A 16,209-nucleotide genomic window follows, 5' to 3' on the forward strand; every position below is an offset into this window, starting at 1 on the left:
CAGCACAGGCAACGCACGACAACAGCGCTAAACAAAAATCCACTGGACAGGCTGTGGAGCAGCACAGGCAACGCACGACAACAGCGCCAAAAAAAAATAAAATCAAAATCAAAATCCACTGGACAGGCTGTGGAGCAGCACAGGTAACGCACGACAACAGTGCTAAAAAATAAAATCAAAATCCACTGGACAGGCTGTGGAGCAGCACAGGTAACGCACGACAACAGTGCTAAAAAAAAATAAAATAAAATAAAATAAAAAATAAAAAATAAATAAAAATCCACTGGACAGGCTGCGGAGCAGCACAGGTAACACACGACAACAGTGGTAAAAAATAAAATAAAAATCCACTAGACAGGCTGTGGAGCAGCACAGGTAACACACGACAACAGTGCTAAAAAAAATAAAATCAAAATCAAAATCCACTGGACAGGCTGTGGAGCAGCACAGGTAACGCACGACAACATGTATGGCCTTGCCTTGCAATATGGAGCGCCTTGGGGCAACTGTTTGTTGTGATTTGGCGCTATATAAGAAAAAAGTTGATTGATTGATTGATCTCACACACTGTCTGCGGCCCTTGGACCCAAAAAGAACAATTTTACTCTCAACAGTCCACAAAATATTCCTCCATTTCTCTTTAGGCCAGTTGATGTGTTCTTTGGCAAATTGTAACCTCTTCTGCACATGTCTTTTATTTAACAGAGGGACTTTGTGGGGGATTCTTGCAAATAAATTAGCTTCACACAAGCGTCTTCTAACTGTCACAGCACTTACAGGTAACTCCAGACTGTCTTTGATCATCCTGGAGCTGATCAATGGGTGAACCTTTGCCATTCTGGTTATTCTTCTATCCATTTTGATCGTTGTTTTCCGTTTTCTTCCACATGTCTCTGTTTTGTTTTTTTGTCCATTTTAAAGCATTGGAGATCATTTTTAGATGAACAGCCTATAATTTTTTGCACCTGCATATAAGTTTTCCCCTCTCCAATCAACTTTTTAATCAAAGTACGCTGTTGTTCTGAACAATGTCCTGAACGTCCCATTTTCCTCAGGCTTTCAAAGAGAAAAGCATGTTCAACAGGTGCTGGCTTCATCCTTACATAGGGGACACCTGATTCACACCTGTTTGTTCCACAAAATTGACGAACTCACTGACTGAATGCCACACTACTATTATTGTGAACACCCCCTTTCTACTTTTTTTTACTAATAGCCCAATTTCATAGCCTTAAGAGTGTGCATATCATGAATGCTTGGTCTTGTTGGATTTGTGAGAATCTACTGAATCTACTGGTACCTTGTTTCCCATGTAACAATAAGAAATATACTCAAAACCTAGATTAATCTTTTTAGGCACATAGCACTACTATTATTCTGAACACTACTGTATGTCATTGCCTGCCCTCGTATTTCTAGGGTCGCCACAGCAGAGCCAGTACACATCTGCATTGGGATTTGGCATGAATCCCGTTTTATCCAGAGAAACACATACAGGTGCTGGTCTTCCTAAGAGGTCTCCCATCCAAGTACTGATCAGGACCTACCTGGCTTAGCTTCTGAGGCCCTGTCCACACTGAAACGGGTTTAAATGTATCAGCGCAAGTTTTGTATCATATTGGCGTTTCGTTGACACAGAAGCTGTGTTTTCATTGGCCGAAAAGGACACTTTTTGAAAATGGGTCCCAGAGTGGATCAATCTGAAAACACTGCCTTCGTGTCTTCATGTGGACAAGCAATATGGATTTTTCTGAAATGATGATGTCATAGCCGTACTGCTCTAACCTCAACCGCTTATAATGAATGACATGTTGTTGTTGTTAACAGTGTAATTTAACATACTTTTTTTGGTTGTCTTGGTGGATCCTTAATGGGATTTATTTTTGTTGTGAGCAGAGTGCTGAAGAAACAACAGATGGCTGTGGTGAATAAATGGAGCACCTGGAGCAGACAAGGAGAGATGGACCTTGTTAAAAACACTGCATCTGTTCAGTAATTTCCACTATAAGGAATAAAATTATTTGCAGACGTCGTCTTCCAAAACAAGGCCGTCATGTTGATCAAAGTTTTCATCTGGCTGTGATGATGAATCCAGTTGAAATGAGACTTTAATATATTTACTCAGTGTGTGAATGGATTTAATATTTGAAACATTATAAGTAAGAACTGTATGAATGGTATGAATGAGGACTTCATTGAAAAGAAATATATGGTCTGTACATGTTATACTGCACCTCTGCATTTACAGTGGTATGTAAAAGTTTGGGCACCCCTGATGATTTTCATAATTTTCCTTTATAAATCATTGGTTGTTTGGATCAGCAATTTCAGTTAAATATATCATATAGCAGACAAACACAGTGATATCTGAGAAGGGAAATGAAGTTTCTAGTATTCACAGAATGAACAAACAGTGAGGGAAACAGAAATATTAAGAAAAGAGCCACGAACAGGTGAATTAAGCTGTGGACAGGAGAGTGGCTCGCTAAGCCAACAGCCTGCTACATTCCACGGACTGAAACTCTTTAATCCAGTTGCAGCCCAAAGTTTTCCAGGTTGATTTCATTATTTTTTTTATTTCCTTGTTCTGGGTGTTCTTTCAAAACTGTTTTTGTTCTGAGTGTTATACGAGGTCTGTTAGAAAAGTATCCGACCTTTTTATTTTTTTCAAAAACCTGATGGATTTGAATCACGTGTGCTTGCATGAGCCAACCTTGCCAAACGCTGCAACTCTTTTCATGGCAAAATCTTCTTTCACAGTGGAATGTGCCGAAAAAGTGCTGATGTCCACCTCTTCCACAATTTCTCGGATAATCACAAGACGGTACCACATCACCACAGCGTTCACTTTGGAAATGATCTGGTCATTTCTGCATGTTGATGCCGACCGGAGCGCAGCTCGCTCTCCACCATTGTGCGGATGTCTTTAAACCGGTTGTACCGCTCCTTAATCTGTGTGATGCCCAGAGGATCGTCACCGAAAGCCGTCTGAATAATCCGAATGGTTTCCACCTGGCTGTCGCCCAGTTTCTAGTAAAATTTGATGCAGTCGCACTGCTCCAGTCGTTCCGCCATTTCCTTGCAAAGAAAAAACGCCGAGAGACTCCACCCATCCTCACACAAAGGCTGCTTACAAGCAAATGACGCAACCGACAGGCGTGAAAAAAATCACGCATGCGCACAAAAGGTTCAAGGCTGGCTCATGCAAGCACACGTGATTCAAATCCATCAGATTTTTGAAAAAAATAAAAAGGTTGGATACTTTTCTAAAAGACCTCATATTTTAAGAGAAAGGCAGGCACATACGAGGGGATGTCAAAAGGTTTTGAGCCTCACATATTTTTCCCAGTCTGATATTACAATGCATTACATCTGATCTACATCAATGCCTTAGCTACTTATTTCATGTAGGATCATATTGCTCACTTCAATTGTTGAGTCATAACACTGTGTGGAAGAGACATGCCCTCCAGTGAAATGGAAAAATCTGTTGTGGCATTCTGCTTCACCAGGACAATGCACCAGTCCACACCAGCCAGGTTGCCATGAACGCTGTGCGCGAGTGTGGCTATGAACTTCTTCCTCATCCACCCTATTCTCCAGACCTAGCCCCTAGTGACTTTCACCTCTTTCCCAGGCTGAAAAATACCTTCGGGGCCAGAAATTTGAGGATGACGATGAGCTGACTGCTGCAGCGGAGGGCTGGTTAGAGGACCAAGATGTTGAGTTCTACCGGGTATGAATGACTGACAAACTAGATTGAGCAAGTGTATGGAGTTGGAAGGGGACTATTTTGAAAAATAAAACATTAGAAATCCAAATATATTGCTCTTTCTGTTTGAGGCTACAAACGTTTTGATATCCCCTTGTATATTGGTACTTTAAAGTTACAAATGTTAGTAGGTTTTTTAATATCTAAGATAAAACACTTAATAATTGATGAGGGGGACTTGTGTTAAATTTGTAACCTGGAATACAAATGGATGTGGGAATCCAGTTAAAAGATGAAAAAGAATATCATGTTTGAAAAATAACCGCAACAGATATAACTTTTATTCAGGAAACCCATATGGAGAATGAATAAGCAATGAAATTTAAAAAGGGATGGCTAGGTCATGTTTCCACAGCTCGTTCAGCAGTAAGCGTAACAGGGTGATGATACTGGTGAATAAAGATGTAAGCTTCATTCCCCTAAAACAGTTTAAGGATGAAGAAGGAGGAATTATTTGTATTCAGGTATTACTAGAAGGTCAGCAGATGGTTTTGTGTAATATTTACGCTCCTAATAAGCCTGAACCCATTTTTTTTTGTTGTTTTGTTTTTTCACCAGGTGAATAAGGTACTAGGGGAGATGAAAGGCAAATTGTTTTAGCAGGAGATTTTAATCAGGTGATGGATGCTATTGTGGAGAGAAGTCATTTTAAGGGCCCTCAAATGAGTACAGGGCAGCAATTCACATGCCGACTAAAGAAATGGGTCTAACACAGTGATTTTCAACCTTTTTTGAGCCGCGGCACCCTTTTTATATTTACAAAATCCTGCGGCACACAACCAACCAAAATAATATTATAATTCTATTACCTGTGGTTTTCCGCAAAACCCAATTATCGCAATAGAAAATCGATACAGAAAACACCGCAAGCATTTTGCGCTTTGATCTCAAGTGTTTTTTTTAGATGTGTCGACACTTTTATTCACAATAATCTGCCACTCTAATATTCACGGAGCGCAGAGGCTGCCTTCAGCGAACCCAGTTGTGAGCGAGAAGGCCCAAGTCTGACCACGGTGACATCAACGGAGGTCAGGCCGCCTTCCCCGCAAACCTCCACAGCCAACGCGGTTTCTCCTTCCCCAGAGGCGCCATGCTCCGTGAGCAGCTGAGATTCACGCTGGAGTCAGCAACCCGTAACCATGGAGACGCACGTGCTTTGCAAGTATGTCTATTATACTATAGTACAGCGCTTTGCTGCCATCTACTGGAATAAAAGAGCATTACATCATCTGCCACACTATTACAGCACATACACCCAATAATGGTGATATTTGATAATTGCCCACGGCACCCCTGATGATCGATCACGGCACCCTAGGGTGCCGCGGCATCCCGGTTGAGAATCACTGGTCTAACAGACATATGGAGGCTGACAAACCCGAATGGTATGAGAATATACAATCTTCTCCCATTGTCATTAATCACATACTAGGATAGATTTCTTTTTAATTGCAAGATCCCTAATAAACAATGTAGTAACTTGTAATATAAATACATTTGCTCTAACGGATCACGCAGCAGTGGATTTAGGTATTAACATAGATTGGGACTTGGAACAGAAAGGAAGGTGGAGGATGAATATTTCTCTAATACAACATAAAAATTTTAAACGGGTTTTGGGAAACGATCTTAAGTCTTTCTTCAAGATAAATACTGACAGTACAGCACACATTGCAACAGTATGGGAAGCCTCAAAAGCATAAATTAGAGGTAAACTGATTGTCCAGGCAACTACAAAGAAGAGAGATAATTTGAATAGAATAAAAAAATGGACAATGAAATTAAGATTAAAGAAATTTATCAGAAATGATATTCTGACTTACAATAACAAGAACTTTGTAAACTTAAATTCCAGTTACATGATATTTTCAACAAAAAAGCAGAATATGCATTGTATCAATTGAAAACTAATTTTTTTTTTATGAAGGGGTGAAAAGAGGGGTAAATTATTGGCAGGACAATTGAAGGAAAAAAGTGTTTCAAATATGATTCCATTAGTTAAACAGGAGACAGGCTAATTTCTGCAGTGAAGGATATAAACAAAACCTTCTAGGAGAATTATAAAAAAAAATTGTACACATCTGTTGTGTCAATACACACAAATCAAGAGGAGCTGGAACAGTTTATGTCTAATAGGGCACCGCAGTCTCGTTTGAGGGCAGGCGGTAAAGGGGTAAAATATGATGCATATGATGTAATTTCACTACTTCCAGGGACGAAAACACAGCATTTTCTATGAGTTTTTGGGCAAATTACACGGAAACAAAGTGAAAATCCAAAGAAAAAGTGACGATGCTGTGGGAAAGTGGATATGTGTTGTGGTTTGTTTATGACCTGGAGCACAAATGTATCAAGGCGGTTTTGCAGGTGAGAGAACGGAACTACTCTGATTAGCTGTGCAGGCTAACACTTACTGACTGCTTCAGTGATTGCAGCCGAAAACAAAACAGTACACATTTGGTCGTGTGAAGTTGTGCTGTGTATATATTGCACAACGGCAGCACAGGTCCCCATAAGTGGTCAAATCCTGCGATATCACACAGTGTTCAAATGAGACGGCGGTGCCCTATATAGACACACCTAAATTGTAGCCAAGTATGATAGAAGGACTGGAGTCTCCAATAACTGAGATGGAGGTAAGGAAAGCAGTCTCAAGTCTGAAGAATGGTAAATCACCTGGTAATGATGGCTTCCCAGTCGAATATTATAAAAATACATAGATATTATATGGCGGAGCATTTCGCCAGAGTTTTGACCGCCGTACTAGCCGCAAATACGCGGATAAAACGCCACTAAATCCGCTGAATAAAGCAGTGTTTTGACGCCGTAGCATCCGGCACACGTCAGGCAACGGGGGTTAATACCCAGTTCTATCCTTTACAATCGCAGGTTAAGACACGCGTGAGAACGGCGGTGTTCTGCTGCCGCCGATAATGCCCTGTGTACCGCTGGTTTTATCCAGGCAAATCCTGCGTTACTCCAGGAACTTTTGCATATAGGCACCGCCCCCAGAGTATAATAGGCTGAAGCAGCAGGAATACATGCCTCTGTCACTTCAGGGGGAGGGAGATCATCCTCAGTCTTTTCTTCTCCTTCCTTTCCCCCTCCACCACAGGCCTCCCCTCTGCTTCTGAACCAGACCTCTTGGTAAGTCCTTGCCGCTGCCAATTTTTTTTTTAGGAGGCATACTGGAGCTTCTCTGCAAAAATATCTGGAGCTGGGCGCAAGTGAGAGGCCTGCATGCAGCGCGCTAGTGTTTTTATACTGACTGCCGGCTATCGGCCGTTTGGAACACCGTTAACCGGGAAGTGCCATTTAGAACGGCGTACTGTCCACTAGCGCCACCGTTTTGTCTGCCTCTGTCGCCGGTTAAAACGCCCTTGAGGACGCCGTTGTGGGCTCTATCGCCGTTTTACACGCCGTTGATTAGGGATACAACGCCGGCCGCCAATTACGGCGGTGTAAACTGCAGCACTACAGGAAGGGGCAGGATGAAACGGCGATTAAAAAGTATCAAACGCCATTGTTCGTGTTGTCTCTGTCGTCACGCGAATTCTCCAGGAGCGCTCCCAGAATTATTCGACATGTTGAATAATTTTTTCGACGATTCCCGGTAAAGCCGGAACTAAGAAACGCCCCCTAGTGCCGGCGTTAACAACGGCATTTGATCCTTAAGACGGCCAAAAACTCTTCCGGGACGCTTCCGGGAGCTCTTACCGTCTATGTGTAAACGGGGCTTAAATGATAACGTTGCTTGCGATGTCCAAACGAGGCATACTTTTTCAAACGGTGTATTATAATACCTACACCTTACCTACAACCCCAAAGGTTGGGCCCGTCTGATTTTTTCTGGGCCCACCCATTTTATGATTTCTGCCTACGCCCCTGTCCTCAACATCTCCAAATTCTGCCGCACATTTGCACTTTCGTTGTACAATAAATCCTGTTCATTTCTCCATTCAGCCTCCCATATTTGGGTCCATTCCGTTTAGGCTTCAGGTGTAGCAGGTTAAGTCAAATAAAGAAGGTTCCTGCAGTTGTCATTTCTGTAGAGGCTGAAAAGGCCTTTGATAAGGTGGAATGGGAATTTCTGGTTTTTGCGTTGACACAATTTGGTTTTGGCCCAGGCTTTATCAAATGGGTGAGGAGATTATATAAAGAACCAAAGGCTGCAGTGATGATAAATAGAATAAGTTCATGATTTCTTGGTCTTACCAGAGGGACACATCAAGGGTGTTCACTTAGTCCTCTGCTTTTTATAATTCTTTTGGAAGTAGTAGCTATTGCCATCAGAAATAACCCACATGTTCAAGGGATCGAAGGGGGTAGTAAGGAGCACAAATTACTACATTATGCGAATGACATCTTGCTGGTTGTAACTGATCTGTTGTCCTCTCTGCCATATTTGAACACTATCAAATCTTTTTCAAAGATACAGTGGGGGAAATAAGTATTTGAACCACTGTCAATTTTGCAGGTTTTTCCACCTACAAAGAATGGAGAGGTCTGTATTTTTTATTGTAGGTACAGTTCAACTGTGAAAGACAGAATCTAAAAAAAGTCCAGAAAATCACATTGCATGATTTTTAAATAATTAATTTTCTTTTTATTGCATGAAATAATTATTTGATCCCCAAGAAAAACAGACCTTAACAATTGGTACAGAAACATTTGTTTGCCATTACAGAGGTCAGACATTTCCTGTAACAAGGATTTTGGTCCTCTCCTCCATACAGATCTTCTCCAGATCTTTCAGGTTTGGAGTTTCAGCTCACTTCAAAGATTTTCTATTGAGTTCAGGTCTGGAGACTGGCTAGGCCATTCCAGGACCTTTAAATGCATCTTATGAAGCCACTCCTTAGTTGCCCTGGCTGTGTGTTTGGGGTCATTGTCATGCTGGAATACCCTGCCACAACCCATCTTCAATGCTCTTACTGAGGGAAGGAGGTTGTTTGCCAAAATCTCGCAATACATGACTCCATCCATCCTCCCTTCAATACAGTGCAGTCGTTCTGTACCATTTGCAGAAGAGCACCCCCAGGGTATGATGTTTCCTCCCCCATGCTTCATGGTTGGGACAGTTTTCTTGGGGTTGTTCTCATCCTCTAAACACGACAAGTGGAGTTGATTTCAAAAAGCTCTATTTTGGTCTCATCTGACCACGTGACCTTCTCCCATGCCTCCTTTGGATCACCCGTATGGTCACTGGTGAACTTCAAACAGGCCTGGACATGTGCTGGCTTGAGCAGGGGGACCTTGCTGCCCTGCAGGATTTTAAACCATGACGGCATTGTGTGTTACTAATGTAATCTTTGTGACTGTGGTTCCAGCTCTCTTCAGGTCATTGAGCAGGTCCTCCTGTGTAGTTCTGAGCTTTCTCAGAATCATCCTTACCCCACGAAGTGAGGTCTTGCATGGAATCCAAGACCAAGGGAGATTGACAGCCATCTCGTGTTTCTTTCACTTTCTAATAGGTAATCATAACAGTTGTCTTCTCACCAAGCTGCTTGCCTGTTGTCCGGTAGCCCATACCACTCTTGTGTAGGTCTACAGTTTTGTCCCTGATGTCCTTAGACAGCTCTTTGGTCTTGGCCATGGTGGATAGGTTGGAGTGTGATTGATTGTGTGCACAGGTGTTTTTTTATACAGGTAACAAGTTCAAACAGGTGCAATTAATACAGGTAAAGAGTGCAGAATAGGAGGGCTTCTTAAAGAAAAATTAACAGGTCTGTGACAGCCAGAACTCTTGCTGGTTGATAGGTGATCAAATACTTATTTCATGCAATAAAATGCAAATTAATTATTTAAAAATAATACAATGTGATTTTCTGGATTTTTTTTTTTTAGATTCTGTCTCTCACAGTTGAAGTGTACCTACGATAAAAATTACAGACCTCTCCATTTTTTGCACACTTGCAAAATCGACAGTGGATCAAATAATTATTTCCCTCACTGTATCAGGTTATATATTTAATTGAAATAAATCAGAGGCCGTGTCAATTTCAAAAGTTTGCTCTTCGAATATAGTTGAGAAGTTTAATTACAAATGGACTCCAGTAGGAATTAATTATCTTGGAATCAAATTAAGTCAGGATTTGGAACTGATATCTCAATTAAATTTTAGCCCTCTGTTGGAAAAGATAAAAATTAATTTAGATAAATGGCAAAAAATCAAACGTACCTTGTGGGGTAAAATTAACATCATGAAAATGATAGTAGCTCCTCAGTTCAACTATGCAGCTGCACTGCTACCAATCAAAATACCCAATATAATTTTTAAAAAATATGAAGGATTAGTAAAGCATTTTTTTGTGGGAGGGGAAAAGACTAAGAATGAATTTAAACAAATTGCACACTATTAAAGAGAGGGGGGGGCTTGGCCTGCCTAATTGTCCAAGATGGTTCATTTCGTACCGATGCCTAAACTCCCATCGCTCACCTGTTCCTTCAGCGCTGGGCCTTATTATGCGGTGCCAACGGGCCTGGGACCGGGCCCGGAGGGCCCTGTTGCTGTCCTCCAAGAGTTAGAAAGTGACAGCACACCGCAAACGGTCCACGGCACCCTCCTACGCTCCGGGACAACGGGTCTGATTGTCCACTCGACACCTACCTCTATGTGGTAAAATGGCTCCCAGGTTCGTTGGCCCATTTCCGATAGCTAAGATTATTAATCTGGTCTCTATCCGTCTTTCTCTTCCTAGGTCTATGAGAGTCCACCCTACCTTCCACGTTAGCCATCCTAAGCCGGTCCAGTCCAGCCTGTTGTGCCCGCCTACAGTTCCCCCGCCGCAAGTCCGGTTCGTGGGTGGGGGTCCCGTCTTCACTGTGCAGCGCCTCCTGGGTTCCCGGTGGTGTGTGTGTGTGGGGGGGGGGGGGGGGGGGGTGGGGGGGGGGGGGGGGGGGGGGGGGGGGGTTATGGGTTGTTTTTGTGTTCTGTCTATCTCTTGCTCTGTCTCTTGTTCTATCTTTGTGCTTGGGTTTTCTATATCCTGTTGTTTCTTGCATTCCTCTCTTGGTTCTTGGTGGTGGGTGTCTCCCTCTGTCTGGCCACACCCCGGTTCTGGGAGTTTCTCCACACACCTGTTCTGAATTTGCAGTTAATCACCTGGGTGCTTTATAAGCCTCACAGTTTGTCTCTGTCCTTCGCCAGATCATTGCGCCTTGTGCCTTCCTTCCAGCTCAGTTATTGTACTCTTGCCTTGCTTTGTTTGCCTCATCAGTTTTTTTGACTTCCTGTTTGTACTCCAACCATGCTTTTTGCCTGATGTTTTTGATCCTGTTGCTCTGTTTGGACTGCCTATCTGTGTACCTACCCCAGCCTGTTCTCCCAGTAAACGTTTTTTCTCTACTGAGCTGTGCTCCTGCGTTCTGCATTTGCGTCCAGCATGCCCAGCCTATCGAGCCTGTTAATAACTGATGATGGGACTTCATTATGGAATAAGTTTTAGACTTATGCAAGAAGGGTTTCTGTTTAGTTAACACTGAAAAATTTAGTATTCTGTGTCCTTTTTGGTTTTCTGTTATCTCATTTCATGTGATTATTATTTACGTTCGCAAATTGAGTTTTACCGGCAACCAGCATTAACGTCTGCAAATCATCAGACACAAGTGGGTTATTCTCATTCTAATTCAATTACATTGTTTGCACGTTTTTTTTTTTTTCTAACAAAGTAATTCGGCCTGTAAGTCGTTGTGAAAGGGTGTGGCCAGCTCATCAAAGCTTACCGTAACAACAGCGTCTTCATGCCAAATTGGAAATTCTGTGAGCAGAGCCACAGATTTTTCCATCCACTTATTTCGGCATCATTGTCGCTCCACCAGTTCCTCTCGCTCTCAACTGACTGTGCCATTATTGACACCTGCATAGCAACGCGGTCAGGGCGCAAAGTAATACATCAAATGTGAAATGGTCAAATATTTTGCCACTGCCAATGCTATAGTTTATGGTCTGAAATCTCATATGATTAACCAGTCAGATTTGCGGAACAAATGTAACTATTACCTTTGATTACACACATTTTCAAACCCCAGTTGAGTGTCTAATTGCTTGTTGCACTAAAAAAGTACACAATGAGATGTCAGCTTCAAAAAACTAATAAAACTTAAATTAAATATTAAAAAAATTAAAATAAAAAATGAACTCATAGGTTCAAGATAACTGATAGGTTCAAAAGTGATTATCAAATGAACATTAAATGATACACCCACTGCCCCAGACCAAAAAAATATATTTTTTAAGTATAATAAAAGAGTGTGACATTAACTTAATAAAGGAGGAAAACATGTTTGGCCGACCTGCCAAGACATTTTCATGCATTTACAAGAACAATTAAATCCCCCAAAAATTGGACATTGGATTACATGTAGTGCCATGTGTTTCTGCATTCTTAATATTGTAAAGGCATGTATGTGCATGTGCGTGTGTGTGTGTGTGTGCGCGTACGTGTGCATATGTGTGCGTAAAGCAACTGTATATCAGTTCACCTGTGCTTCTATAAATCAAACCTGTGTTTTAAATGAGAGGCTGGTTATTTGCGCAAGAACACACACGGGGGCTTTGTGATTGTTTTTTGGAGCCGACATTCTGCTTATGTTTGCATCCTAGAACAATCTTCATGGAATCCCGGAAGCGTGCGCAAGCAATTAAAGCGATACCATCTTCATATCCCTGCAACCAATAACTGAAATAATATCACTGTTTTATTAAACCCTTAATGTGGGGGCAGAAGGAGTGAGGAGTGGGATTTTAAAGAGGATTCACTTTCAGGGCCCTTATCAACTCCAGATTTAAATAAGAGCAAATGCTCAGCTTAAGGGTGTGCCTGTGTATCTGCGTGTGGCCTTTATCAGACACGAGTTTTAGCTAATCGCTGTGTCAGCACGCCAGAATTTAATTACTAGCTCTACCTTTGTCTTTTAATATTTACCAACATCTACACTACATTTAATTAACTACATGTAGAAATGCTGTTGCCCCGTTCTGGAGGAGAAACAACTCTGCTAATTGCACACGTTCCCAAATGTAAAACCCAAACATCCCTCCCTCGGACATGCAAACAACAAGGATGTGCTGTCCACTTTAGAGAGGAGTTCCACAACATACAACTTCAAAAATTAAATGTGGACCAGAAATAAGCACATAGAAGAATAAGAGAAGAGATTAAGAACAGGGCGGTGGGGGTGGGGTGTGCTGTTGGACAGGAAAAAGTCAAAATGTGGAAAATGTTCTGCTTGGCATTTTATGAAAGGTGCTGAGGAGCAGTTCCTCTCATCTCTCACCCTACGTCAAAGAAAGGAGAGACGAATGATGGCCTGAGGCCTCGTGTCTGTCAAACATGATGGATCAGAATAACGCTCCACTAAAGCTCCACAACGCTGCTTCCGCATGTCACAATTCCCCTTCAGTGCAAACACAAAATTGATAAAGTATGAAGAGTAGTTAATGGAAAGATGTAATAGTCAAACTAACGCCTATATAAGGAGCCTGCGGAGCCCATGGGGTGCTGAAAAGTCTTGCAGAGCAGAAGGCACACTTTAAGCCGTGATAAATCCGTGTTGGATTTTATCAACTATATTTGAACATACAACAACAAAGCACACGTAATCCACACACACAAGCCACCTCACAAGGAACATGTAACTGTTAATTCTGTTTATAATACCCCTATTTCACAGAACACAGTTCTATTATGATCCCCCACGATCCAGAAAATGTGCGCAAACAAGATGGAACGGCTCCTATTAGGCCTCCTATTAGGCTGGCTTATACAATGCAGACCTGGCAACTTGCTTGAAAACGAAAGTAAAGCTGCACCTAGCTGCATTCTCAGCCAGAACCACAACAAATGCCGTTTTTGCTTCAATTTTTTTACCTGAATGGAGAACAATCAAACATCAAGCTGTGCTCACTATAACATGTTTGAACATGACTGAAGCTGTTAAGACTACAAACACCCGGAAGTGACCGAGTAATGATGTTGATTTGTCAAATCGGAATCAAATTTTTTAACAATTTGAAAATTTCACCCCAATTTCAAAACTGGTGAAAATGATGGCTGTAACTACTGTGTATACCAAGTCTGATCAAGACTGACAAAGATGGATCAAGGAGTTACTGTGATGCCTCAAAAAACGCCCAATTTACTATTCGGGATGAAACAGGATGGAACAGCACTCTGTGGAATAGGGGTATAACTATTGTTCCCACTGGATGCAATTAGTTGTAATACCTAAACGTTTTGGTAATAAATCTAATGTGAGCAATTGGCAACAAGAAACAAAGAAGATTTATAATGTTTGAGCAACTTTCCTCAATACAAATCCAAGTTTGACCATGGCTGAGTATTTCAAAGACTGTCATACTCGTACTACAAGCAACATTGGCCTTAGTGAGGATCACGGGGAAAAAAACGGCCAACCTTATCAACAGCAAAAATAAGATGCTTGAGCTCCTTTATATTAGACAAGAAAACATTCCAACACTGAACATTATTTTGGTTATGCAAAGATTGGTAGGCTAACAGACAGGCTCGCCCTGAAGCACATAGCAATGTGTTCTCAAATCAACAACAAATTAATACCCTTTCCAAACGCCCAAAGTTCCAAATTCTTTTTCCATTTAGACCAAAAGCAGGCGATCAATTTGCACAGACTGAATGAAATGGAAATTTTACAAGATGGCAGTGAGACCAGCTATGTTGTACAGTTTAGAGGCGGTAGTGCTAACACAAGGACAGGAGGTGGGGGATTAGGAATGAGCATGTAAGAGGGACAGCACAGGCAGGACAGTTTGTGGACAAATTCAGAGAGGTGACATTGAGATGGTTTGGACATGTGCAGAGGAGGGACACAGGGTATATTTGAAGAAGGATGTTGAGCATGAAGTTCCCAGAAAGGATGGGAAGGAGGAGGCCAAAAATGAGGCATATGGATGTGACAATGGAGAACAGGAAGGTGGCTGGTGTGACAGAGGAAGATGCATAAGACAGGGTGAGGTGGAGGATCTGCTGTGGACATCCTTAATGAATTTGCCCAAAGACAAAAAAGCAGCAGCATACAATCATTTACATGTTCTGACATGGACTTCTATCAGAGTTTTGCACTGGCCTGATAGAGTTCACCACTTTTCTGAGCCTACCACCAATCATATCCACTAAGGCCTTTGATTGACTGTGCAGGACCAGGTTGGTATGAGAGATGTACCAGGAGCTGTTGTCAATAATGACAGCACTTGGGGTCGCAGTTGCATGCATCCTAGATCCCCCAATACCACATGTCTCAGCACCATAATAATGTGGCAATTCTCTTCGGGGTCTAGTTTTATTGTTGAATCGCAACTGTAAATAAAAAAGCAGAGGTGTCCCCAGTGCGGCACCGAGACTCCGTTCTGTGTATGATGAGGAAATGTAGTTTGTGAAGATATAATGCCTTCATCGTATTGCTATGCTCAAACAAATCTGTGCAAAACACTGTCAAAGCTTAATTATCTGAAAGTGTCAGTTATAGACAGAGTTGAGGTGAAAAATGTGCATGGTTAAACCATATTAGACACAAACCTCATTATTTTAAGGTTCCAGGATACATGGGTGTATACAGATGAGCGTTTCTGCAGTACATTTAACAAAACAGCTGCAGCATACTGGATCTAGAATATCACCTAACCTAATGACAGGACTGGGAATAATCCCTTAGCATTACAGAAACAGAAGAGTGGAAAAAATGGAGCAAAATGGGGTAGATCCAGGAATTTTTTTTTTTGCTTCCCCACTTTCTTCAACATTACAACATAGGGTATTTTTTCAACATTTCTGCACATTTTTAAAAAAAAAATAGAATTTTCAAAAGTATTTGGTCATTTTGAAAGAAAGATTTTTACATTATCTCCTGAGAAATTCACTAAAATGTAAAAAAAAAAAAAAGCCCTATCTTGCAATTTTTAAGGCAATTAAAAAAATCTGGATCAGCCACCTTGATCAGCTCTGCTCCAAAAGTAAATGGTTTTCTCATTACCCATAAAACATCCTCCCACCAAGTCTCAAGACAATCGGTTCAGCAGATTTTGCATAATCCTGCTAACAGACAAACAGCACTGAAAACATCATCTCCTTGGTGAAGGTTAAAAAATAGGTATATGTATGAGTGCAACAGGATTTAGATTTTTGGCAGAGGTATGTGTTCTCTGAGTGCAGTTCTATTTTTAAATAACACAGTGCTGCTGTAAGTGCTGTCAGCCCATCGTCAAAGATTACATCATGAAGGTAGGACTCATTACAATGAAAACGACACTCCTATGAAAACTACAGTCTTAATTTTTATTTTCTTCATAGTGTGATGTAAAGATTTCTGTGGAGAATATTTTTGGTTATAATGTTTCGTGGTGTGAAGAAGAATGATGAAAAAATGAAAACAAAGAAAGAAAGAAGAAGAAGAAAGAAGGC

The 16,209-nt window shown here is 41.4% G+C and overlaps 1 protein-coding gene and 1 long non-coding RNA gene across 3 annotated transcripts in view; one reads left to right on the forward strand and one right to left on the reverse strand.

Moving 5' to 3' along the window:
• wwox (WW domain containing oxidoreductase) overlaps positions 1-16,209 on the reverse strand; it is a 404,999-nt gene that overhangs the window by 256,244 nt on the left and 132,546 nt on the right. The window lies entirely within an intron of this gene.
• On the forward strand, positions 5,127-5,560 carry LOC117515911. The gene is made up of 2 exons (XR_004562255.1): positions 5,127-5,431; positions 5,462-5,560. It is a non-coding gene; the product is annotated as an uncharacterized LOC117515911 (long non-coding RNA).

Source organism: Thalassophryne amazonica, chromosome 8 (genome assembly GCF_902500255.1).
Source record: "Thalassophryne amazonica chromosome 8, fThaAma1.1, whole genome shotgun sequence".
Lineage (NCBI taxonomy): Eukaryota > Metazoa > Chordata > Actinopteri > Batrachoidiformes > Batrachoididae > Thalassophryne > Thalassophryne amazonica.